The following is a 25,675-nucleotide window of genomic DNA, read 5'->3' on the forward strand; positions in this document are numbered from 1 at the left end:
TTGGAGAGATCAATCATGGGAGAAAGAAGGACTGTTTATGCACAGAGAGACAGCTCAGGGGGCAGGAATGCATGAAGGAATGGACACAAGGAAGAGGTAACTATGGGGAGGAAGTGGGAGGGGAGCTGTTGCACTGGGGTAAATTGTAGTCAATGTCATGAGACAATGTGTATGTGAACTGTTGTATGGAAAGTGAATTTGCTCTGTAAATTTTCACCCAAATCACAACTGAAAAAAAAAAAAATAAGGGGGAAAGAGTAATTCTGCATGAAGATGGGTAAGAGGTATTGGCCAGAGTCTCAAGTGTTCTGAGGTGGCCCATTATAAAGTACAGAAAACATGGTATCAAAAGCTCCTTTCAGCTCTTAAATTGAAGGAGTCTCTTCAACCATTTCAAAAGGGTTAAAGGTTAAACTTTAGGGTGAGGCATAAGGAGGCTGTATAATATTTCTTTGCATTTCATTTTTACTTCTGCTTGGTACCACTTGAGAGTTAGTGGAGCCTGTTTGGTATATGCAACAAGCTAGCAAAATTATACAATAGTTAGCCCATTAAAAGAAATAAAAAATAAATCCAGGATTACATATATACGTACATATAGTAAAAACCAAACCCACTGTCATCAAGTTGATTCAACTCATAGCCCTATAGGGATTCTAAGACTGTAAATGTTTACAGAAGCAGACTGCCTCACCTTTCTCCCACATAGCAGCTGGTGGGTTCAAACCACTGACTTTTGGTTAACAGCTGAATGTCTAAATTACTGTTCCACCAAAGCACCTGTGGTAGTTCAGTTTGTGTGTCAACTTGGTTAGGCCTGGCTGAGTGGCTGGGCAGCTGGATGTAGTATTCCCCATGATGAGGCTGGTAACCAACTCCATGGTGGAATCTACTGTGAGCAGCTGAGTAGCTGCCTTTGGGTATGTGGTCTGCTTCCCATATATAAGTTAGCAGCTTTGGGAACAGTCTCTAGCTTGTGGCATGCTTGGACGTTGCATGTAGCCTTGTCATTATTCAGCAGCCTGCCATGCTCTGCCAACCTTGGGACTTAAAATGGACTTGAATTAATGGCCTACCATGTGATTTGGTAATATCGGACTGTGCCTTGTTACTTGTCAACCTTGGGCTTGGCAACCTCAGCAGCCAGCACTATTTGAGTGAAGAAAAGCCTCTAGCTTCAGTGGGGTAGGGGCTGGAGGCAGAGCTGAAGCCCAAGGCTGAGGGGCTTTCACCCAGCCCCTAGAGCCTGGCACTTTGAACTTGGACTTAGAGCCTCCAAATTGTAAGAATAAACTCCTGTTTGTTAAAGCCATCCTATTTGTAGTATATTTTTGTCAGAGCAGCACTAGGTAACAAGAACAGCACATATATATGGAGTGACTGAAAAAACCATGAAAACTGGACAATGAATAAGGAAGAAGTAACATATCTATCTTGGAAGAAGTACATATAGAATGGTATTCTTCATCTCTCATATATTTTGGGCATGTGTTAAGGAGGATCTAGTCCCTCCTAAAAACATGTACATGGAGTGACTGAAAATATGATGATTTGCATCAGACCCACCTTAGGCCTCAAAGTGACATCTTTGCTTTTTAAAAGTGTAAAGACCTTTTTTGCAGCATATATGTCCAATGCAGTACATCATCTGATTTCTTGACTTTATGGATAGATTGCCTCATCTTTCTCCCATAGAGCAGCTGGTGATTTGAACTACTTACCTTTTGGTTAGTAGCCCAAAGCTTTAACTGCAGCATCACCAAATCTCCATATGTATATGGAGGGTAAAAGGTATTTGGAGTTTGAACCAAAGATCTAGATGGGCATATATATATGCCCACTCTTTTACATTAAAAAAAAAAACTATTATTCATAAAGCAACATGTTGTTGTTGTTGTTGTTTTGCCATCGAGTCGGCCCCGACTCATAGCGACCCCTCCTTGGGTTTCCGAGGCAGTATCACTACAGAAGTAGGAATGCCCAACCTTCCTTCCGAGGAGTGGCTGGTGGGTTTGAACCGCCAGCCTTCTGGTTAGCAGTCAAGTGCCTTAGGCACTGTGCTACCAGAGCTCCAAGCAACATAGAAATGAAAAAAAGTACTCTATAACTACATTATTTATATAATTATATATATATATATGTAAATGCTCTCTCTATAAAAACAACAATATATAGAGCAAAGGGTATACAATGTTTTTCTCCAATAAAAATTGTTATTTCAATTGAGCATAGGTATTGCTGCTCTTCACCACTTTTAACTAATCTTATCATGGTATTTTCCCCTCTTGTTTATTCTCTGCATAGAATCAACATGTTAAATACATCAACACTACTTTGTTGCTTAGAAGCAATGTTTCAATGAACTCCATTAAGATTATTTTCTTGGTTTTATTTAAAGAAACTTCTAGGGATATTTCCTGCTTTCTTCTCTCTTCCGATAGCAACCTCTTTGCCTAGGGTTCTCCATGTGATCAATATTGGATCTTTGCCTACCTTAAACTACTCCTAATTCACACTGCTCTCTCTGAGCAAATAGGTCAGCCACAGACAACTTGACTAAAAAGCAGTATCATTTCTCATAAAATCTAACATAAGTTAAATAAAATATCACCCAATACACCAAAAGCATCATTGCTAAAGGATAACTTTTTTTTTTTTTTTAAATCATCTACAAAAACAAAGAAAGGTAAGAAGAGTAGAGAGGTGAATCATCTAGGTCTTTGGTTCAAGCACCAAATAAATTTTACCCTCCAAATATTCATGAAATTTAGTGGAAATTTCCTGGGAGAGACAAAGGTGTTAGAAACAGAGAGTTGATAATGGAAAGGAAAGAAATAGAAAAAAATATGATAGATGTTGGTGACAAATAATTGATAAGTCCTATCAAAGATTAGATATGAACAATATGAAAATAACAGAACTCAAAGACAAGATCAAGATTTTAGAAACTAGGAGAAAGTTATGCTGGTTGGTAAAAGCTGCTTTATTTGGATACGAGAAGAAGGTGGAGGTAGAATAAGTTTGAGGTCTTAAGGGTATATTTTAGGGGAAGTGGTATAGTAGGTCATTGGGAATCAACAGCTGAATCCCAGGACAGAAGACAGATCAAAGGATTCAAAAAGAAGAATATTATATTAGAGGTAGGAAGACCAAATTATATTAGAAAATTGCATTAGAGGTAGGAGGAACAAAATGATAGCATGGAAGCTTAGGACAACATGAGAGGTAAGAAAATACTCCATAGAATGAAAGGTGTCAGGAGTCACTTGATTTAACAATGACAAGGGTATAGTTCTTATTCAAGAAAGTAGTTTCTTCATGGTCCTGAAAATAGGGGTCACTGATAAATGGTATGAGGGTGCTAAAAAAGGTAGGGATGTCAATATATAAACAAGTCCTTCCAAAAGGCTAATGCTTTACTTTGCTTTTTTTTTCCCCCCCTTAACTTTTTTATTGTGACTTGGGTGAAAGTTTACAGAACAAATTGATTTTTCATTCAACACTTCATACACATTTTGTTTTATGATATTCATTGCAATCTCCTCAATGTAACAGCACCCTTCACACTACCTCTCTGTGTTTATACTCTTTCCATTCATTCTTCTTTCCTATCCCTTCCCATCTTCTGAGCTTTATCACTGGGCAAATGCTACCACAAAAGGTCAATATTAAAAGGCAAATGGCAAGAGGAAAATAAATAGCTGGTAGAGGCAACAAGGAAAAATATAATCTTTTATTTTATTATTAATAATATTTTAAAATATAAAGATAGGAGGAATAAAACTCATGGAGAAAAGTTTAAGTGAAATCATGAAAAAGAAGGGCTAAATCAACGGACTTGAGAACCTGGAACAGGTAAGAATGAATGGGATCGGGCAAAGCTGATGACCTAACCTTGGAAAAGAGGAAGATAACTTTTAAAGCAGAGACAGGAAAAAAAGAAGATGGACAGGAATCATCTGGAATGATTTTAGCAACTTCAGTTAGGTGGGCCTAATGTCATTAGCTTCATATGGAAAGGGAAATGATAGGCTTAGAGGTTCAAAGGCAGAAAAATAATTTGGGAGCCCAAATGAATACTGTAAGGAGTAAGCAAAAGGTGAATGAAAGACCCACCCAAATAATAAGCAAGCATCTCCTCTGGAAACAATTGGGGGTGAGGGGTAGTGCAATGAAGCCTAGATTTCATTAAGGCCAGTTAATGGGAGATTCACATGAGAAAAGGTTTCTAAGGGATGGACAGATGAGCAGAAAGAAGAATAAACCAGGAGATGTTCTGCACCTAGGAAGAAAAAAACATGGCTGTCTTATTTACCAGCATAATTCTACAAACTTGGTGGGATTTCATTGAAGTGGTGCAATTCAGTAAAGCAAAGGCTATCTGGTTTCTGATTGGCAAGTCCAACTTGCCATCCCTTCTCCTAGGCTCAGGAGAGGAATGTGTGGTGATGAAAGGGACAGATTTTGTTTTCACTCCTGTTGGCTGTCGGCATGGGACCCAGCAAAAGCAACAACAGCAGCGGAGTCATGCAAGTGCAAACTTGCTGCTTTTTAAGCAATGAGCTGGCAGGGATGAGAACTTTTCTTTATCATGTATTTATTTATTTATAATTTGTATAGCATCCATATCCAAATGGATTTGAGGAAGTTTGCAATAAAAATACATGTACACATGTCATAGGATACTTAAAATAAAGGTCAGGAAGAGTTTCAAAAAAAAAAAAAGAGAATAAATCCTGTTGATCATATTGCAGTGTTAGAGATATGTGTTACATGTCCCTGAAGTATGTGTGTGTGTGTACATAAACTGATTTGAAACCAGAATCCTGTGCACTGGACATATCTGGTACTTTGGTAGTTTGGGGCAATAATAGGGTGATCTCTGCTCATATCAGTAAATAAGGTTTTGTTTCCAACTTTGCTTCCTGTGTTTAAACCTCAACTCTAGTAGTGGGTGTTATGGGTTGAATTGTTTTCCTTTAAAATGTGTATTGGAATCCTAGCACCTCTACCTGTGGGTATAATCTAACAACCTGTAGAAGTAGCTAAGTAGCTGCAGAAAAGCTAGCCAGGAAGAGGGGACAGACTGAGCACAAATTGGAAAACAAGCACTTTTTGTAAGGGGCCTGTTCCTACTGTGATTTTTGCCCACCTCAAAGAAAAGGTACAAAGCCCTCAGGGAGAGTGGAGGGAGGGTGGGTATTCTGTGGGCAGATGCTGTTGAGTGTATGTGCATTCCTCCCGCTGTTCCCAGCCCAGGAGGCACCGCTGCTGAGAACGTGAATGGCCATCCTGAAGTGAGTAGAGGGGACTGATCTGCTTTCTGTCCCCAGGAGATGTATCACATGAAGCTCTTCAATGCCAAAGCCAATGTAAGCCAAATGCAAAAGAACCAGACCCCAGGGCCTTGGAATCAGCTCCATCTCACCACTTCCTTTACACATAACCTCCTCTTCATGCACATAAAAATCACACCAAGGCTGGTTTCCAGTTCTGCACAAAAGACCATTGAGTGCCATCCAAGAAGTCCTTGCTCTCCAAGAATTCTAATAAAGAAAGAAAGAAAGAGTCCTAATGGAGCAGCCCCAAAGTGACCACACACAAGGCAGACACAATGACCAAGTAGAAGGCACAGAAGCTTGCCATCTAATTCCATCGGGTGTCTGTAACCTCAGTCTGTGCTCCCACACACTTCTTTTGATATGGGACATGACCCTCCAAGAAACTGCAGTGAGAGCCCTTCTCTTCCCACACTCCACACCCTTGCCATGGCCCACCTGCCACAACTGAAATTACTGCTGCTGACTACAGCTAGAACATGTGCTCACAAGCCACGCAGAGATGAGAGTAGGTGGTAGATGCCAATGGTTTGTCATTTTCTGTGGCATTGACACACAGCCCACAGATTGCTACAGCTGTAGTTTGGATTTTTTATAACAGGCAATGGAGATCGTTTTAGGGTCTCCCTGAAAGAGCTCTGAATCTCCTACCAGTAATTCGCAGAGGCAGATATGTTTATTAGTGAAAAAGAGAAAAAGCAAAAGTGAACTTACTACAATAACACATAGAGTACTGACACCAGAAGGGATGAAAGTTAGACGTACATTAGCAGCTGTTGCCTTTTCTTTCTCTTTTTCTGTTCTCTTGAAGGAAATAGCTCATGTATTTGATCATAGCACAGTTGAAGCCACCTGTGGGGTTAGAGGCAGCATTTCAGGATCATTGTATCTCTGGGAAATGCAAAGATGTAGGTGTCAATGGCATAGAGAAGGGTCAGATTTTGGCTCACTCCCACTTTTTTCTGTATTCTATCTTGTAACTAAAGAAATGAGTGAAATGGGAATTGACAGAGAGTAGTTCACTTGGATCAGCTTCATCAGCAACACAAGTCACAGCATGGTCAGTTCATGCCATTCTACCTGTAAACCACCAAGGTCAAAGTTGGTAGGATGGGACATCATATTGTCTTTATCAAAAGGCCTATTTTCACTTCATGTGGCCAAGATTTATTTATTTTATTTTTTTTTTTTTCTGGTATACTGGGCACTGCACTAATTCCTAATTCTCAACAGGAAAACAACATGGGTAAGGATGGAAAGGAAGTACAGCCTCAGGTGTCAATGGAAATCGTCCACCAAGAAGCTATTGATATTGGTTCTTACCAATATTGGTAAGCTATTGGCTCTTACTATATCTGGTACGGGAGCTCTGGTAGCATAGTGGCTAAGACACTTGCCTGCTAACCAGACGGCTGGCGGTTCAAACCCACCAGCCACTCCTCGGAAGGAAGGTTGGGCAATCCTACTTCCGTAGTGATACTGCCTCGGAAACCCAAGGAGGGGTCGCTATGAGTCGGGGCCGACTCGACGGCACATAACAACAACAACAACATATCTGGTACAGAAGTCCATGGGTCATGCAAAAAGAGAACTTTCTAGGCTGATAACACAAAAGTTGGAACTTCAAGTCCACCAAGGGGATACTTGAAAGGGAGGCTGGTGATCTACCATTGAAAAATCAACTATTGAAAACTCTATGGAGCACAGTTCTACTCTGACACACATGGGATCACCATTAGTCATACTTAACTCAATGGTACTTATTTTGCTACATTAAAATTTTCTCCTAATACTCCCACCCACCCTAATCACTAGTTGAATTTGTGTATCTTTCTTTTGACATTTGTCTCTTTCTCCCTACCCAGCCTGAGAGGGAGGTTTGCCTTCCCTCCATTCCTCTGCCATGATCTATAGTAATAGGTTCAAGAGGGCGGAAACATGGTTCCAGCCTCCCTGATGCTTTGACTCACCCTCGTAAAAAGTTATTGGTGTCAGCACTGGTCTAGCAATTGCCTCTCCCCCCATGCCCCCTGGCTTCTATAATTTCACTTCCCCCTGCTGCACCGTACAATAAACCCTAATGAGCTCTCACATTCCTTCACCAAGGACCCAATATCAAGTCAAACAAGGAGAGAAAAATAACTTCCTGCAGAAAATCCACATGGAAGTGAAGTCTAAGCGACTGCACTAGCATGCTGGAAACACATCATCCTTCACAGAAAGGGGACCCCCTTAAGTGCTAGGAACAGAGAGAACAAGAGCTATGCTCAGGAAGAGCATCAGCCCAGCCCACCAAAAAAATAGGGGGCAGACGTGGTGGGGAGAATCTGAGCTAAAAATAACTTTGAAATTGTGTCATGCATTTTAGGAATGTAACAGGTATCATAATATATGTGACATTGTCACCTTTTTTGCAGTTAATCTCACCAGGAAATGAACCAATGTTCCTTAGCCCCCTACTATGTGTAAGTATCAGGCCCAATTGATTATCCTATGTTATTTCAGACTGTAAGTATGGGCTTAGAAAGTTTTCTCTCTTCCCTCTTTATCACTTATTTTCTGAAGAGTGCCATCAAATATGTATATACCATTAAGACACATTGATGCACATTTATTTTTCCCTCCCTATGTCTTTGTCCCTTTTTCTAGGTCACATCCAATTGATTTCAGTTTAAAATACTGTGGAACTGCCACATACTGTGTAGAAACTATTCTGCATGGAACCCCATATTCTTTGCCTGAAGTAGAAAGACGGAGGACTATGAGTCTGGTGGGAGTGGGACATGCTCTTCTTCCTTGGGTTTCTGTGGACCACAGTGACCCCTTGAGCACTCACTGCCCTTCTCCTCTTGGGGCCACTGCAAGAAAAAGGGGAAGGAGTCTATATAAAAGGGTATGAAGCTCACATGAATACCAGTGTCAGAGAGACCATGGTTGGGTGGGGCTGATTTCCAGAAGGAAAGCTGACAGATGGGTCCCCAGAAAATCTGAAAGGAAGCCAGGAAAGTTAAATTTGAAGATGAGAAAGAATAATAACTGAAAATCCTTTTTGCAAAACTCTCACGTGATTGTTAATTTTCTCCTCATGTGTCCCCCAGAGTAAGAACTCAAAAAGAAAAAAAAGAAAAAAACTTAGAACATTCTTCAAGATTTTCATACTTACAAAGAGATAACTAGTGATAGAGAAAATCCAGGTAAGTGTGTTCTTGTGTGCCCTGAACAAATAAGAATAACACAGTGGGGTGAAGCAGTGATTGCAGTGTAGAAGACAAAGAGGCATATTCTCATTTAAGGGACCACGTAGTGTATAAGAAAGGGGTTCAGAGAGCAAAGAAATGTGTCCACAGGCACAGAGCAACTAATTGGGAAAGCCAAAAGATGAACATATGTCTTCTGGTTCCAACTCTCATGTTGGCTGCATTAAACTTCATCCTTAAAAGTGGACTTTTGCCCTGCATTATGTCCTGTTAAATTCTCTCTGAACCTGAGTTCACTGTAGAAAATTACTTATTTTCTTCAAGGATTCCCTCATTTGAAATTTCAATGATCTCAGGACCAGTTACTTACAGCTGAGATTGTCAGGTATTTCCTCTACCCTTGGACATCTGAAGAGTGATGTTCAGACATGTTGTTGTTGTTGTTAGCTGCTATCAAGTCATCTCCGACTCATAGAAATCCTATGCACAGAAGAATGAAACAGTGATAGATCTTGTGCCAGCCTCACAATCTTTTCTATACCTGAGCCCATCATTGTACCCACTGTGTCAATCCATCTCATTGAGGGCCTTCCCCTTCTTCACTGACCCTCCACTTTACCAAGCACGATGTCCTTCTCCAGGGAACAGTACCTCCTGACAACATGACCAAAGTAGGTGAGATGAAGTCTGGTCATTTCTTGCTTCCAAAGAGCATGCTGGCTGCACTTCACCAGGACAGATTTTGTTAGTCCTGTTAGCTGACCATGGTACTTCTCCAACACCACAACTCAAAAGCATCAACTCTTCTTTGGTCTTCCTTATTCATTGTTCAGCTCTCACATGCCTGTGAGGCCATTGAAAGTACCATGGCTTAGATTAGGCACACCATAGTCTTCAAGGAGATATCTTTGCTCTTCAGCACTTGAAAGACGTCTTTTGCAGAAGATTTGCCCAATGCAATAAGTTATCTGTTGTCTTGACTGCTGTTTCCATTGATGTTGATTGTAGAACCAAGTTAATATGAAATCCTTGACAACTTCAATCTTTTCTGTTTATTGTGATGCTGCTCATTGGTCAAGTTGTAACCATTTTTGTTTTCTTTACACTGAGGTGTAATCCCTACTGCAGGCTATAGTCTTTAATCATCAGTAAGTGCTTCAAGCCATCCTCACTTTCAGCAAGCAACGTTGTGTCATCTGCGTATCACATGTTGTTAATGAGTTTTCCTCTAATCCTGATGTCATGTTCTTCTTCATATAATCCAGCCTCTTGTGTTATTTTCTCAGCATACAGATTGCATAAATATGGTGAAAGAATACAACCTAACACACTCTCTTTCTGCTTTTAAGCCATGCAATATCCCCTTGTTATGTTCGAATGACAGCCTCCTAATATATGTACAGGTTCTTCATGAGTACAATAAAGTGCTCTGGAATTCCCATTCTTCTCAATGTTATCCATAATTTGTTAAGATTCACACAATCGAATGCTTTTACATAGTCAATAAAACATAAGTAAATATCTTTCTGGTAGTCTTTGCTTTCAACTAAGATCCATCTGACATCAGTAATGATATCCCTCATCCCACATCTTCTTCTGAATCCAGCTTGCATTTCTTGAATCTCTTTGTCGATATACTGCTGCAACCATTTTTGAATGATCGTCAGTAAGATTTTACTTGCATGTGATATTAAATGATATTGTTCTATAATTTCCACATTCTGTGGGATCACCTTTCTTTGGAATGGAAACAAATATGGATCTCTTCCAGTCAGTTGGCCAAGTAGCTATCTTCCAAATTTCTTCACATAGCCAAGTGAGTGCCTCCAGCATGGCATCCATTTGTTGAAACATCTCAATGGGTATTCTGTCAATTCCTGGAACCTTGTTCTTCACCAATTCTTTCAATGCAGCCTCAACTTCTTACTTCAATACCATTGGTTCTTGATCATATGTCACCTCCAGAAATGGATGAACATCAACCAATTCTTTTTGGTACAGTGACTCAGTATATTCTTTCCATCTTCTTTTGATGCATCCTGCATCATTCAATATTTTGCCCATAGAATCTTTCAGTATTGCAACTCAAGGCTTACATTTTTTCCTCAGATCTTTCAGCTTGAGAAATGCAGAGCATGTTCTTCACTTCTGGTTTTCTAACTCCAGATCTTTGGACATTTAATCATAATAATTGGCTTTGTCTTATTGAGCTACTTTTTGAAATCTTCTGTTCAGCTCTTTCATCTTGTTATTTCTTCCATTTGCTTTAGCTATTCTCCGTTCGAGGGCAAGTTTCAGAGTCTTTTCTGACATCCATTTTGGTCTATTCTTCCTTTCCTGTCTTTTCAATGACCTGTTGCTTTCTTCATGATGATGTTCTTGATGTCATCCCACAATTCCTCTGATTTTTGGTCACTGGTGTTCAGAGCATCAAATCTATTCTTTAGATGGTCTCTAAATTCAGGAAGGATATTATCAAGGTCATATTTTGGTTCCTGTGGAGTTGTTTTAATTCTCTTTAACTTCATATTAAGTCTCATGTGAGCAGTTGATGGTCTGTTCCACAATCAGCTCCTTGTCTCATTTTGACTGAAGATATTGAACTTCTCCAATACCTCTTGCTATAGATGTTATCAATCTGATTCCCATGTATTCCATCTTGCAAAGTCACATGCATAGCCAGCATTTATATTGTTGAAAAAAGTATTTGCAATGAATAAATCATTGGTCTTGCAAAATTCTATCATGAGATCTCCAGCACTATTTCTATCACCAAGGCCATATTTTGAATTACTGGTGACTCTTCTTTGTTTCCACCTTTTGCATTCCAGTCACCAGTGACAATCAACACATCTTGATTACATGTTTAGTCAATTGCAGACTTCAGAAGTTCATAGAAACCTTCAATTTCCTCATCTTTGGCTTTGGCAGTTGGTGCATAGATTTGAATAACAATAGTATTAACTGGTCTTCATTGTAGGCATATGAATATTATCCTATCACTGACAGTATTGTACTTCAGCACAGATCTTGAAACAGTCTTTGTGATGATGAATGCCACACCATTCCTCTTCAATTTGTTATTCCTGGCATGGTACATCACATGGTTATCTGATTCAAAATGGCCAAAACCAGTCCATTTCACTTCACTTATGCCTAGGATATTGATTTTTATGCATTCCATTTCATTTTTGACAACTTCCAATTTTACTGGATTCCTACTTCCTACATTCTATGTTCTGATTATTAGTGGATGTTTGCAGCTGTTTCTACACATTTTGAGTCATGCCACATCAGCAAATAAAGGTCCCAAAAGCTTTACTCCATCCATATTCTTAAGATCATCTCTATTCTGAGGTGTCAGCTCTTCCCCCAGTCATATTTTGAGTGCCTTCCAACCTGAGGGGCTCAAATTCTGGCACCATATTGGACAATGTTTCAGGGCTACTCATAAAGTTTTCCAGTAATAAATCAGATAGTGTTTCACTACTGGTCTTAGGTTTTCACTGGGCAATACTTTGAGAACTAAATATATGCTCAGACATACAGCACTGGATCTCCTATGCTTATACACAACCTGCCTTCTACCTCTAATTTCACCTTCCTTCTGTACCATTCAGTGATCACTTTGGTACACAATAGCATTCACATTCTCTTGCAGTCAAAGTGATCTCAAAAATGAGTGTGGCTTTGGCAGGAAGTGAAGTCCCCTACAAATATTCTCTCCACCTGCTGCTGCCCCCAAATATTTCCAGAAACCTCCAGAGTATCTTACAGCACCTAGACTGCTCCTCATGCCTCACTCTTTCCAGCTACTCCACTAAGCACAGTAGTTCTCTGTGGACTATCTTACACTTTCCGGGAGCAAAACTAGTGAAGAGATAGATGGTAAAGCATTTTCTCCACTCCATGTGGTGCTCTGTTAGAAAAACTCAAAGACAGTGTTCCCTAGGCTCTGATGTGTGACATTTATTTATAGCCTCTTCTTCTCAGGACCCAGAAACTCATCCAGGGGCTAAATCAGAAGCAGATTCCAAGAACAGCCACCACCACATATAGGTTTCTTACTGAGTCATACTTTATTACTGGCTCATTCTCCTATAGATTTATGCCCTTCAGACCCATGCAGATGAATATCATTGATGTGGCACTGGATGTTACTCAGTCCTGATCCATACGTTGGCCAAGCTGGCCCAGTTACACCTAAACCTCAGCAGTGGACACTAGAAGGCTTCATAGCACACTGAGATCCCCACCACACATTATTACAAACTTAAATTAACTTAACACAACTTTAATTTGAATAAAACAAATACAAGTCAAGCAAAACCTCCAGGAGTTATTTTCTCTAGAATCAGAGGACAGCTGACAATGGCAGGTCGGTGGGTTGCAACAATACTACAGGGAAACGTGGCCCACCTGAAGGAGGAAAGCAAAATTGTCAACTGGCACTGCTTGCTCTCCTCAAGTGGACATGTCTAGCCTTACTTCACATTTCTTTTTATTGTGGTTGTTCAGTGGCCTCACTTCAGCTCATGGTCAGAGCACTGCACCAGCCAAGGCTAGTGCTTTGGTCATCTCTGCACTATTGATAAAGCTATTCCAAAACCTAAAATCATCCCCCAATTCCATACCCACGCAGTGACTGTCCATATATTAACTACCATTCAAGGCCCAAGTGCTACTTCCACCAGGAAGCCTTCCTAAATACACCAACCCACACTATTTATCTCATCAGTGTCTGTAGCGCTCAATGGATGTGCAGGGACATCATGGAATGGCATGGGAAATGTGTCATTTGGTGGATTAAGATTCCAGGAATGAAAAAATTGCACTGGAGCTCTGAACTTTTATTGTCACCTAGAGTCCAGAGTTGAATTTCACTGTTTGGTATTTTCTTTACTAAATTTCATTTCCACTATAAGTGGTACAAAATAAAATTTCTCACAATCACCTATATGAACAGTGTCATATTGAAATCAGTTGAACATTGTATATATTCATGTGTCTACCTAGAAATGCTTTTCAAAGATTCAATACTTGTTTTTCGATTAAATAAATGTAGATTATACAGAAAACATTTACATTTACAATGTGAAAATGGTTATCTTCACTAATCCCAGAACATATAAAGTTGTATATCTGTTGTATTATCTGTCTGTCTTTCTAGAGAGAAATATAGTATATTCATGGCTGGAAATACAACCCAACCATGCTCTGCAGTAAGGAGCAGAAATTGAATGTTCTGTAAGGTAACCATGTTGCCTGAAAGCAGATTCACAGTAATTCCCATTTTCATAGAAATTTATAATGCCTCATGAATCCTAGTGGTGTAATAGCTACCACCTCTTCTTTATATTTCACACTAGAGTTGCTTTTGTGCCTTTCTTTTGGGAGAGGTAAATTTGAGGGTAGTAGCCACTATTTACAGTAAAAGGCTGTTATAGCATTTTTCAAGGGACCAAAATAAGAAAACGTTGTAAGTGGGGGAAGTGATGAAAGCAAGAAACAGTGTGCCTTGGGGAGCTTCTTGAGGGCATTCAGAATTGAATAACATCCTTGGGGGAGGACTAGATGTGGGATGAGAGTAATGAGATTTTCTTGTACCTTTTTGACTAAAAGAATAAGGGTAGGCAAATGGATTACAGTTTGCTTCAGGGTATACACCATCACCCATACATGTTTACTGAGATCTAGTGTCATCCGGATGCTAGCTATGCTATTCTAAAACCTAGGCTTCCTGAACTGAGCTTCAGGTAGATGTGAAAACAATTTCCCAGAGCCCCTACCACACCCAGGATTCCACTGCCACTGGGTTAATTGTGTGCTCACTCATGAATGTTGTTAAGCATGGCCTTATTCAGAGTCATCTTTTCCATAAATTTGTATCCTTTACTTATCCACCAATATTTATTAAGAGATTATTATGAGAAAAGCAGGATATATACCTAAAGATGTTTGTAAAATATTGAGAGTTTATGAGCAAGCTCGAATGATGATCTCATGCAGTTAAAAAGAAGTTACAAAGTAGACAGAAAAAACTTTATTTTTCAGTTTGCCTAAAAAATAAAGGGAAAGATGGGGGACTGGGGGAGAGAAGAGAGTAGAAGAGAGAAGACATGGAGACATTGACTACCAATATTGAGAAAACACTTAAGCCGAGTTCCACCTTAACTGGGTGATCAGATCAGAGAAGGATTCCTGGAGGAAGCCAATAGATTCAGCTTGAAGAGGAGGATTGAAGTGGTCTATAGGCTTGTCTGACAGGACAACTCAAGAAGCATTTCCTAAATTGTTCTCTGCAGCGGATTTTGTAGGAATTATAAAAGTGTGATTATATATATATATATATATATATATATATGAAGGAGGAGATGAGGACTGTAAATTAAATAAATTTGGAAAAACTTATATTATTCGGTATTTGGTTTCTTTTAAGGCAGAATTAGGATGTTCTTGAGTATGTGTACCATGCTGTGAATCTGCAATACAGGACTATAGAGAATAACATTTCCTAAATCTGCTTAATCATTTTCTTTTTTTTCTTAATGAAGAACTTCATAAGACTAGTGCTCCATAAGCCACATTGTAAGGAATGCTGGAATTAAATGAATTACATCAGGATTGACAAGATAGAAAAGTCATTCTCCTTGGGCCTTCTCCTATGTTGCAAAGGAATCAACTGTTGAGTCACTTATGAACCCAAAACATCTTGACATATTCTCTTCCTTGACTTTTGATGTGAAATTTGACTTCTAAGGTAAAATAACAAAACTATTATTTCTACTGACCAAAGAATGAAAGCTTCAGTGGCAGTGGAAAGGATGGAATTCTGACATACACCACATTTGTTGGCCTCCATAAAGCATTTTATTCACTAGCTAGCTCTTAGGTATATGAACATAGGTGGAGAAATACATGTCCCCAACACCATCAGAGTAATAAGAAAATCCTCTGCAGATTAATTCTTTTAATTCAAGGTACTATCAAACTGACATAGTGCACAATTCCTGTGCTGCCTCCAAATTAGGTGATTGGAAACAATATTCATTCTATTTCAAATTTTGTCTTTTCTACCTACAGCACAAACATCCCCCCTCCCTGCTTCCTTACCATGGATAGTGCTGGCTTCTGACTTTGATTTCCAAGTCAGCTTTTTAAGACATCGTGTTCATGCAAGTGGACTCAAGGCCCTCAGAATTAGGTCAGGCACTTGCTGGAGGTCATTACAAGGCTACAAAATAGAGCATGCTTAATTCTGTTATTTCTGAAGATTTTTTTTCTCCTCTCTCATGTGCATAGAAGACAATCAGTACTTAATTAAATTTGGAAGTGTTCCTGAAAATTTCAAACTGTCAAAGATGCATGTGACCTCCTTTCACCCAAGCCACCCAAGAGAGGTTTAAACAAAGCATGTAAAAGGAATGAAGTGGGCTTGTCAACCCAAGACTTGAGCAATGATATAAATTGTTATACTTCTATTTTAAACACAAATGCTTAAAACTTTGCAGCATTTAAAAAAATCCTTAATATACAGAATTCAGAAGTGGAAGTGACCTAGCCATTAGTTCAGTCTTTTGATTTTAGATAAAAGTTGAGTAATTTAACTGAGATACCTGGTAATTCAGTGATACTCCAGTAAATATTTCAGTTAGAATACAATTGGCAGGAATATTATCAGTCTTAGAAGTAATAAAACTGGGATGCTCCTTAGAAACAAAGGTGGCAAAACTTCCATCTTTCTTTCTCAGGAAACATCATCAAGAAAGATCTGTTACTAGGACATCATAGTTGGTAGAGTAGAGGATCAGTGAAAATGAGGGAAACCTTTCATAAGATGAATGGACACAGTGTCCACAACAATCAACCAACCATCATGAAGAGTGCAATGTTTTATTCTGCTATACCTAAGGTCACCTAAGGTCACTTTAATTTACACTATGTAGTAAGTAAACTTCATGGTGTTCAAGTCCTGCCCTCCAAGACTGGGGACACTCAACTCCCAAGTTACAACATGTGTGATGAGTGACAATTGAGAAGCCCTGCTCAGAGTGGCTGACGACAGCCACTTCATCAAGGGCAGGCCCAGTTCCTGGGGCACTCTGTATCCAATGCAGGTTCTAAAGAACCTTCCCCTTGCTCCAAGTTAGTGACAACTCAACAGTGCCATTCCAACTCCAGAGCTACCCCATGGATCAGAGAAGACCTTTGTTGTGATTGCATTGCAGCCCTGGAACACCTTCCTTTGGCCTTAAACCAGGTTGTTGTGGCCCTTCTAGGTCTTGTTTCAGAAAGCCTTCCCCAGTAAACTATTTTCATACTAATCTGTATCTCAGAGCCACCATCTCAGAAAACCCTATGTGCAATCTTTAGAATTCAAAGTGCCACAATATTCTTGATATCTCTACTCTAAAGTTTTAAGCATTCGATAGCATGTGATCCAAAAAATCAAGCCAGTTGCCATTAAGTCAATTCTGACTCTGAGTAGACCTCAGAGTAGACTTGCCCTCTATAAGATTCCAAGGTTCCTCTGGGTAGTTTCAAACCACCAACCTTTTGGTTAGTGCCTGAGCGTTTAATCATTTTCACCATCCGAGGATTTTTCAGTCACTTTTGAGTCAGTTCCAACTCATGGTGACACCATGTGTTTCATGACAGGATAGGCTTTTTTGTTGCTGTTGTTTAATTTCCTGATTGCAGAATTTGTGAAGGAGGACAGAATATAGAGTGGACAATTAAGGAGGTGTCAAAAATAATTTCCAAGCCAGGGCTGTCAGTTCAATATGATTTTCTCTCTCCTCCTCCCTCCTGGATGGCAACACAGAAATATGAAATGAATACAAGAAGTAGAAGACAATGTTTCATTATGAAAACTTTCTTTTCAGTGAGTAAGAAGACATTTATCAAAGTGAGCTGCAACAACAATCAAGCCTGAACTGCAGCTACCTTATTAATGAAAGGAAGGTGACAATATTTAATCTGTCTGGGGTCTCTTATCAATTGGTTTCATGTGATTTACTAGGGGTTTTATTGGACAAGAATTATGAGCTGTTTCCATGCCTGCAAAGACCCAATATTTTTATTGCATGGCATTATCCCCAACTCTACTCCACTCCAATTTGACATTAAAGCATGTTCTCCACTCACAGAAACTGGCCAACATTGCTTCGTTTCAACTTGCTATTGTTACCTGTCTCCACATACTCACACTGGCTAGGTCATTAGGTCATAGAAAGATGTATATTCATCATGTTGCAGTAACTGGGGAATTAGCACCACATGTAAATCATTACAGAAAACTTCTGCATATGTTCTACAAACGTAGACTTTTAGAAGTGGTAGAAAGCATAAGGGTCAAATGCTGAGAATTCCACGGTTTGCATGTAATTGTTACTTAAACCAACCAGTACCTAGCTGAACATTTTAAAATATAGCTGCACTTGGTACAAGGCCCAACCAACTAAACCAAGCATCCTGGATGAGTCACTCCTCTGGAGGAGTAACTCAAGATGCTGTTAGCATGTATCACAAGGATGCTGCTGGACATAGGATCCAAATAATGGTAGTTACATGTTTGGAAGGGATTTCTTTCCCGTGCTGGTGAATTGCCTCCTTCCATAGACAAACTATCTACTTCTGCCTAACCTAACAGGCTCAGTGAAGTAATTTACAAGGGAAGATCCTCTTCTTTTGGAGGTTTTTAAAATTATTTTTTATGCAAATGACATTTGAATATATTCTGATGTTTTGCAAGAAAACCACATATAAGTATAGTTACAGTTATGGTTATTAAGTAAATAATCAGTACACAGAGTAATATCCTTGCTTGCACACTCCAATCCCATTTCCCTCACTAAAGGTAACTACAATGATCACTTTGACATTTATCCTTCAAAGTTTCTACTATGTATTTATGTACCTCAAAAAAAAAAAAACCTCACTGCTGTTGAGTCCATTTGACTCGGAGTGACCCCTCCTTGGGTTTCTGAGGCAGTAACTCTATGGAAGTAGATTACCCAAATCTTCCTTCTGAGGAGTGGCTGGTGGGTTTGAACCACCACCCTTTTGGTTAGCAATCAAATGCCTTAGGCTCTGTGTTGTTGCTATGTGCCGTCCAGTTGGATCCGACTCATAGAGACCCCCCCTTGGGTTTCCGAGGCTGTATCATTATGGAAGTAGATTGCCCCATCTTCCTTCCGAGGAGTGGCTGGTGGGTTTAAACAGCCAGCCTTCTGCTTAGCAGTCAAGTGCTTTAGGCACTACGCTACCAGAGCTAGAACTCCCATTTATATATGCAGTCATGAATATATAAAAATATGTAATGTATTTTTTTGTGTGTTGTTTTCATCTTCTTTTTTAAAAAAAAAAAAACTTCTTATTGAGATTTGGGTGAAAGTTTACATAGAAAATTGGTTTTCCATTCAACAGTTCATACACTTTTTGTTTTATGGCATTGATTGCAATCCCCAAAATGTAACAGCATTATTCCCGCTTCTTACCTGTGGTTACCATTTTCCTTTGTCCTTCTTTCCTATTCATTAGTGCCTTCTGAGTTTTTCCCTGAGCAAATGCTTCCCTTTTGATCCTATGGTTAATTTTTCTAAGGAGCACTTACCTTCCTGCTGTTATTGTTCACCTCATAGGCCTGTCTACTGGTTGGCTGAAAGTTGAGCCATGAGAGTAAGTTCAATTCCAGGCTTGAAGGTTAAATAAGGGTCATAGTCTTAGGAGTTCTACCAGTCTCTCTAAGACCATTAAGCCTGGTCTTTTTTGATATTTAGAGGTTGGTTCCACATTGTTGTCACCACTCTATCCAGGATCTCCTATTGTGATCCCTTTCAGAGTCATCAGACACCATCTAGTTCTTCTGATCTAAGGCTAATGCAGGCTGAGGTTCACATGGTCCACTAGTCCCTTGGACTAATTGTTTCCATGCTTCTTTGATTTTCTTCACCCTTCTTTGCTCCAGATGAGGAGAGACCAATAGTTGTACTTTAAATGGTTGCTTGCAAGTTTTTAAGATCCCAGTCACTACTCACCTAAGTAGGATGTAGAACAATGACTTTGTGGACTCTGTTATGACAACTGAACTTGATGTTCCCTGTGACTATGGTCCTGGGTCTGCAGGAACCACTTCTTCAAAGGGTTTGGTTATGGCTGAAAAGTTTTTGTAACTCTGTCCCCTGTTAGTGCTAGTATATACTTGGACATGTTTATAACACATACAAATACATATGTAGAAATATCATCTGCCAAAGCTATATATGGTCTTGGGTATAGTCTCATTCACCTACCCGTACCTGATCATCTTGTCTGTCTACCTATGTATTCACTCATAGATTAATGTTTATTATTATAGATGATGCAGGCTTGTGTATGGAATAGTGTTTACCTTTGTTGTCTGCAACTTTTCTGTACCTGTCCATGTCTGTCTTATCTTTAATGATATTGTTCTGGTCACCTACTATTTGTATATTGCCTTTCCCTTCACCTAAATTAATATGTGTCTCTTACCTAGTTCCCCTCCCCTCTCATCTCTAGTGATTACCAAATAGTATTTCTTTCCATGTGTAAATCTTTCCTTGACTTGTTATTATAGTGGACTCATACAGTATTTGTCAATTTTGTGATTAACTTATTTCACTCAATGTAATATCCTCTAAGTTCATCAATATTATGAGGTGTTTCATGAATTCTTCTTTATTTTTTAATGTTGCATAGTATTCCATCCTGTGTATGTACCATGGTTTGTTTATCCACTCATCCATTGATGGGCATTTAGGCTGTTTCTATCTCTTTGGTATGGTGAATAGTACTAGGATGAACATAGGTGTGTATTTATCTATTTGTGTCCTGGTTCTCACTTCTGTAGGATATATACACAGTAGAGGTTTGCTGGATTAAATAATATTTCTATTTCTAATTTTTTAAGAAAGTGTCATCCATTTTCCACAGTGATTACACCATTTTACAGTCCCACCAGCAATGTACGAGAGTTCCAATCTCTCCACAGCCACACCAGCATTTGTTGTTTACTGCTTTGTTGAACTTTGCTATTAATGCTGGAGTGAGACATTATCTCATTTGATTTGTCTCTCTAATGGCTAATGAGCATGACCATCTCTTCATGTATTTGTTGGTCATCTGACTACCATCTTTAGTTAAGTAACTGTTCATGTCCTCTGCACATTTTTAATTAGATTTTTTTTTTGCATTTTCAATCTTGAAGTATTGAAGTTTTCTATAAATTTCAGAGATTTGTCATCGCTGATTTTTTTCCCAAAATCTATAGATTTTTTATTTTTAATTCTATTGGAGAAGATTTTTGATGCACATGAGCATTTAATTTTTAGAAGATTCCAGTCATCTAGTTTATCTTCTGATGTTTGTGCGTTTTTGGTTATGTTTGATAGTCTATTTATGCCATAAATTGGGCCCCTAAGTTGGCTCTTATTTTTTTCTTTGATGATCTTTATAGTTTGGTGTTTTCCATTTATGTCTTTGATCTGCTTGAGTCAGTTTTTGTGTATGATATGAAGTATGGATCTTGTTTTATTTTTTTTCAAATGGATATCTAGTTTTGCCAGCACCATTTGTTAGACTCTTTTACCCATTAAATGGATACTGGTCCTTCATCAAAGATCAGTTGTCCATAGGTAGATTGATCTACTTCTGAGTTCTCAATTCTATTCCATTGTTCTGAGTCTGTCATTGTACCAATACCAGGCTGTTTTGAGCACTGTGACTATAAAGTATGTTTTGAGATTAGGAAGTGAGAGAATGCCTACTTTGCTCTTCCTCTTCAGTGGTGCTTTGCATATCTGAGGTCTCTTTCCTCTCCACGTAAAATTAGTAATTGGTTTTTCCATCTCCTTAAAGAATGTTGATGGAATTTGGATCAGACTGCATTGTATATATAGATTGCTTCAGGTAGAATTAACATTTTTACAATGATCAGTCTTCCTATCCACAAACTTGTATCTTCTTCCATTTATGTTTGTCTCTTAGTTTCTTCTAGTAGTGTTTTGTAGTTTTCTTTATATAGGTCTTTTGTGTCTCTGGTAAGATTTATTCTATTTTACCTGTTTGGTAACTATTGCAAATAGTATTATAAATGGTATGTAAATGGTATTTTTTTCCTTATTTCCTTTTCAGAGATTTATTTGTTGATATAGAGGAATCTGTCTGATTTCTGTATGTTGATCTTGTACCCTTTGTACCACTTTGATGAATTTTTCAATTAGTTCCAGTAGGTTTCCTGTTGAATGTCTAGGCTTTTTAATGTTTCAGATCAGATCCTCTGCAAATAGAGATAGTTTTACTTCTTCCTTACCAATTTGTATGCTTTTTATTTCCTTTTCTTGTCTTATTGTCCTGGCTAGGACTTCCAATGCAATGTGGAACAGGAGTGGTGAGAAAGGGTATTCTTGTCTGCTCCCCATTCACAAGGGAAATGCTCTCAATTTCTCTCCACTGAGAATAATGTTGGTTATTGGTTTTGCAATTATGCCCTTAATTACGTTGAGGAATTTCCTTTTATTCCTATTTTGTTAAGTGTTTTTATCAGAAATAGGTTTTATCAAATGCCTTTTCTATATCAACTGATACAATTATGTGTTTCTTTTCTTGTGTTTTATTTATAGAGTAGGTTATGTGGATTGCTTTTTTTTTTTTCCAATGTTGACTCATTCTCCCATACCTGAAATGAATCCCACTGGTCATGATATATTGTTTCTTTGATATATTGTTGGATTGTATTGGCTAGGATTTTGTTGGTTATTTTTGTGTCTACATGCATGAGGAATACTAGTCTATAATTTTCCTTTTTAATGGTATCTTTGGGTCTTTTCTATCAGGGTTATGCTTGCTTTATAAAATGAATCTGGGAGTTTTCCATGTTCTGAGACATTGAATAGCATTGGTTTTCATCTTTTCTCTAACGTTTGGTAGAATTCTCCAGTGAAACTATCTGGGCCAGGACTCTTTTTTTCTTAGGAGGTTTTTAGTTTTGGTTTTGATTTTGTTTTTAATAATGACCTGCTCAATTTCTACTTTTGTCATGTATCTCTTCAAATTTTCTACCTTAGTCTGTATTAGTTTAGGTGGGTCATGTGTTTCTAACAATTTGTCCTTTATGCCTAGGATTTCATATTTGTTAGAATACAATTCTTCATGTTTGTTGTTGTTGTTATGTGCCATAGAGTCAGACCCAGCTCACAGTGACCCTTCCTTGGGTTTCCGAGGTGGTATCACTATGGAAGTAGATTGCCCAATCTTCCTTCTGAGGAGTGCCTGGTGGGTTTGAACCATCAGCCTTCTGGTTAGCAGTCAAATGCCTTAGGCACTGCGCTACCAGAGCTCCCACAATTCGGCATAGTACTCTGATATTATGTTTTTAAAAATTCTGTTGGTTCTGTTGTAACATTGCCCATTTCATTCCTTAGTCATGCTATTTCCGTTCTTTCTTTTCCTTAGTTAAATTTGCCAGTTATTTTTCCATTTTGTTAATTTTTCAAATAATCAATTTCTAGTCTTATTGATTCTTTCTATTTTCTGTTTTCTATTTCATTTATTTCTGTCCTAATCTTTATTATTTGTTTTTTTTCTGAAGACTGTTGGCTTTTTTTTCATCACTTTTTTCTCATTGTTGGAATCCTTGGATAAATGTATTGATTTTGGTTGATCTTTTTTGATGTGTGCATTTATTGCTACAAACTTACATTTAAGTACTGCTATTGCTGTGTCCCAAAGGATTTGATATATAGTTGTGGTAGTTAAGGTTAAGCATCAACTTAGCTGGGCCTGGTTTTGAGTAGCTGGGCAGCTGATTGTAGTTATCCCCCATGATAAGACTGTCAATCAACTCCAGGATGGAATCTTCCATGAGCAGCTGGATAGCTGCTTAAGGGATGTGATCTGCTTCCAGTTATACAAGGAGAAGCTTTGGGAATGGTCTTCAGTGTTTTTTGGCATGCTTGGAACCTGTAAGTAGCCGAGTCTTCATTTAGCAGCCTAACATGTCTGCCGAAATTTGGACTCTTAATGGACTTGAATCAATGGCCTGCTGTGTTAATAATTTTGGGACTCTGCCATTTTGTTTGTTGACCTTGGGTTTGCCAGCCTCAGCAGCCAGCAACTGCTTGAGTGAAGAAAGCTTCCAGCTTCAGTGGGCTAGGAGCAAGAGTCAGAGCTGAAGCCCAAGGTTGAGGTAATTTCACCCAGTGCCCAGAGTATGGCATTTTGAACTCAGACTTCTAGCCTCCAAAAGTATAAGAGAATAAATCCCTGTTTGTTCAAGCCATCTGCCAAGTCACCATTTTTGGTATATTCCTGTCAGAGAAGTGCTAGGTAAACAAAACTGTAGTGTTTTCATTCTCTTTCACTTCTAGGATTTTTTTTTTTTTCCCACACACACACTGTATTTCTTTTATTATCCAATGATTTTTGAGTGAGGCATTTTCAGTTTCATATATTTGATTCTTCTTTTCCCCTTGATCTTCCTATTATTGATTTCTCATTTTATGGTATGATGATCTGAAACAATGCTTTCTAGTTTTTCAATGTTAAGTTTATTGAAGCTTGTTTTGTCATCCAACATATGGTCTATTCTGAAAAATGACTAACATACACTGGAAAAGAATGTTAATTTATCTTTTGTTGGAGAATTTTAAAATGATATATATTATCTGTTCATTGGAGATATATATATATATATATATATATATATGCAATTTGAATATCAGTTTGCCATACTGTTGTGGCTTGTGAGTTTCTGTGAGCCTGGAGGTTATCCCACCAGTATTTCAAATACCAACAGGGTCACCCATTATGGACAGGTTTCATGAGAGCTTCCAGACTAAGACAGACTCTGAAGAAGAAAGGAATCATCTACTTCTCAGATAACTAGCCAGTGAAAACCTTATGAATAGCAGTGAAACACTGTGTAATATGTTACTGGAAAACCTTATGATTAGCCCTAAAATATTGTCTGATATAGGGCTGAAAGATGAGCCCCTAAGATCAGAAGGTACTCAAAATATGACTGGGGAAGAGCTGTCCCCTCAAAACACAGTTAATCCTAATGAGGTGTATGAAGTAAAGCTTTTGGGACCTCCATTTGCTGATGGGACACAACTAAAAATGGGAAGAAACAGCTGTAACATCCATAAATAATCAAACAGGGAATGCACAAATGAATCTAGGAAAACTTGTCCAAAATGAAATGGAATGCATAAAGATCAGTATCTTGGGCATCAGTGAGCTGTAATGGACTGGTTTTGGCCATGTTGAATCAGACAACCATATGATCTACTATGCTGGGAATGAAAAATTGAAGAGGAATGGTGTCATGGTCATCATCACAAAGAATGTTTCAAGATCTATCCTGAAATACAATGTTGTCAATGATAGAATAATATCCATTCATCTACAAGGGAGACCAGTTAATACTACTATTATTCAAATTTACATACCAACCACCAAAGCCAAAGATGAGGAAATTGAAGATTTCTACCAACTTCTGCAGTCTGAAATTGACCAAACATACAATCAATGTGCTGATTATCATTGGTGATTGGAATGTAAAAGTTGGAAACAAAGAAGAATCACCAGTAGCTGGAAGATATGGTGTTCATGATAGAAATGATGCCAGAGATCATGTGATATTATTTTCAAGACCAATGACTTATTCATTGCAAATACATTATGAACCTTGCCAGATGGAATACACAGGAATCAGATCAACTACATCTGTGGAAAGAGGTGATGGAGAAACTCAATATCATCAGTCAAAACAAGGCCAGGAGCTGATTGTGGAACAAACTATCAATTGTTCATAGGCAAGTTCAAGTTGAAGCTGAAGAAGATTAAAACAAATCCACAAGAGCCAGAATATGACCTTGATTATATCCCACCAGAATTTAGATGCCATCTGAAAAATAGATTTGATGCCTTGAATGTCAATGAGTGAAAAACAGACACTCATGTGAGATGGCATCAAGAACATCATACATGAAGAAAGCAAAAGACCATTAAAAAGACAGGAAAGGAAGAAAATACAAAAATGGATGTCAGAAGAGAAACTTGCTTTTCAATTGAGAGTAGCTAATGCTAATGGAAGAAATGACAAGATAAAAGAAC

Source organism: Orycteropus afer, unplaced genomic scaffold (genome assembly GCF_000298275.1).
Source record: "Orycteropus afer afer isolate SDZICR_OR568_19922 unplaced genomic scaffold, OryAfe1.0 scaffold00046, whole genome shotgun sequence".
NCBI lineage: Eukaryota > Metazoa > Chordata > Mammalia > Tubulidentata > Orycteropodidae > Orycteropus > Orycteropus afer.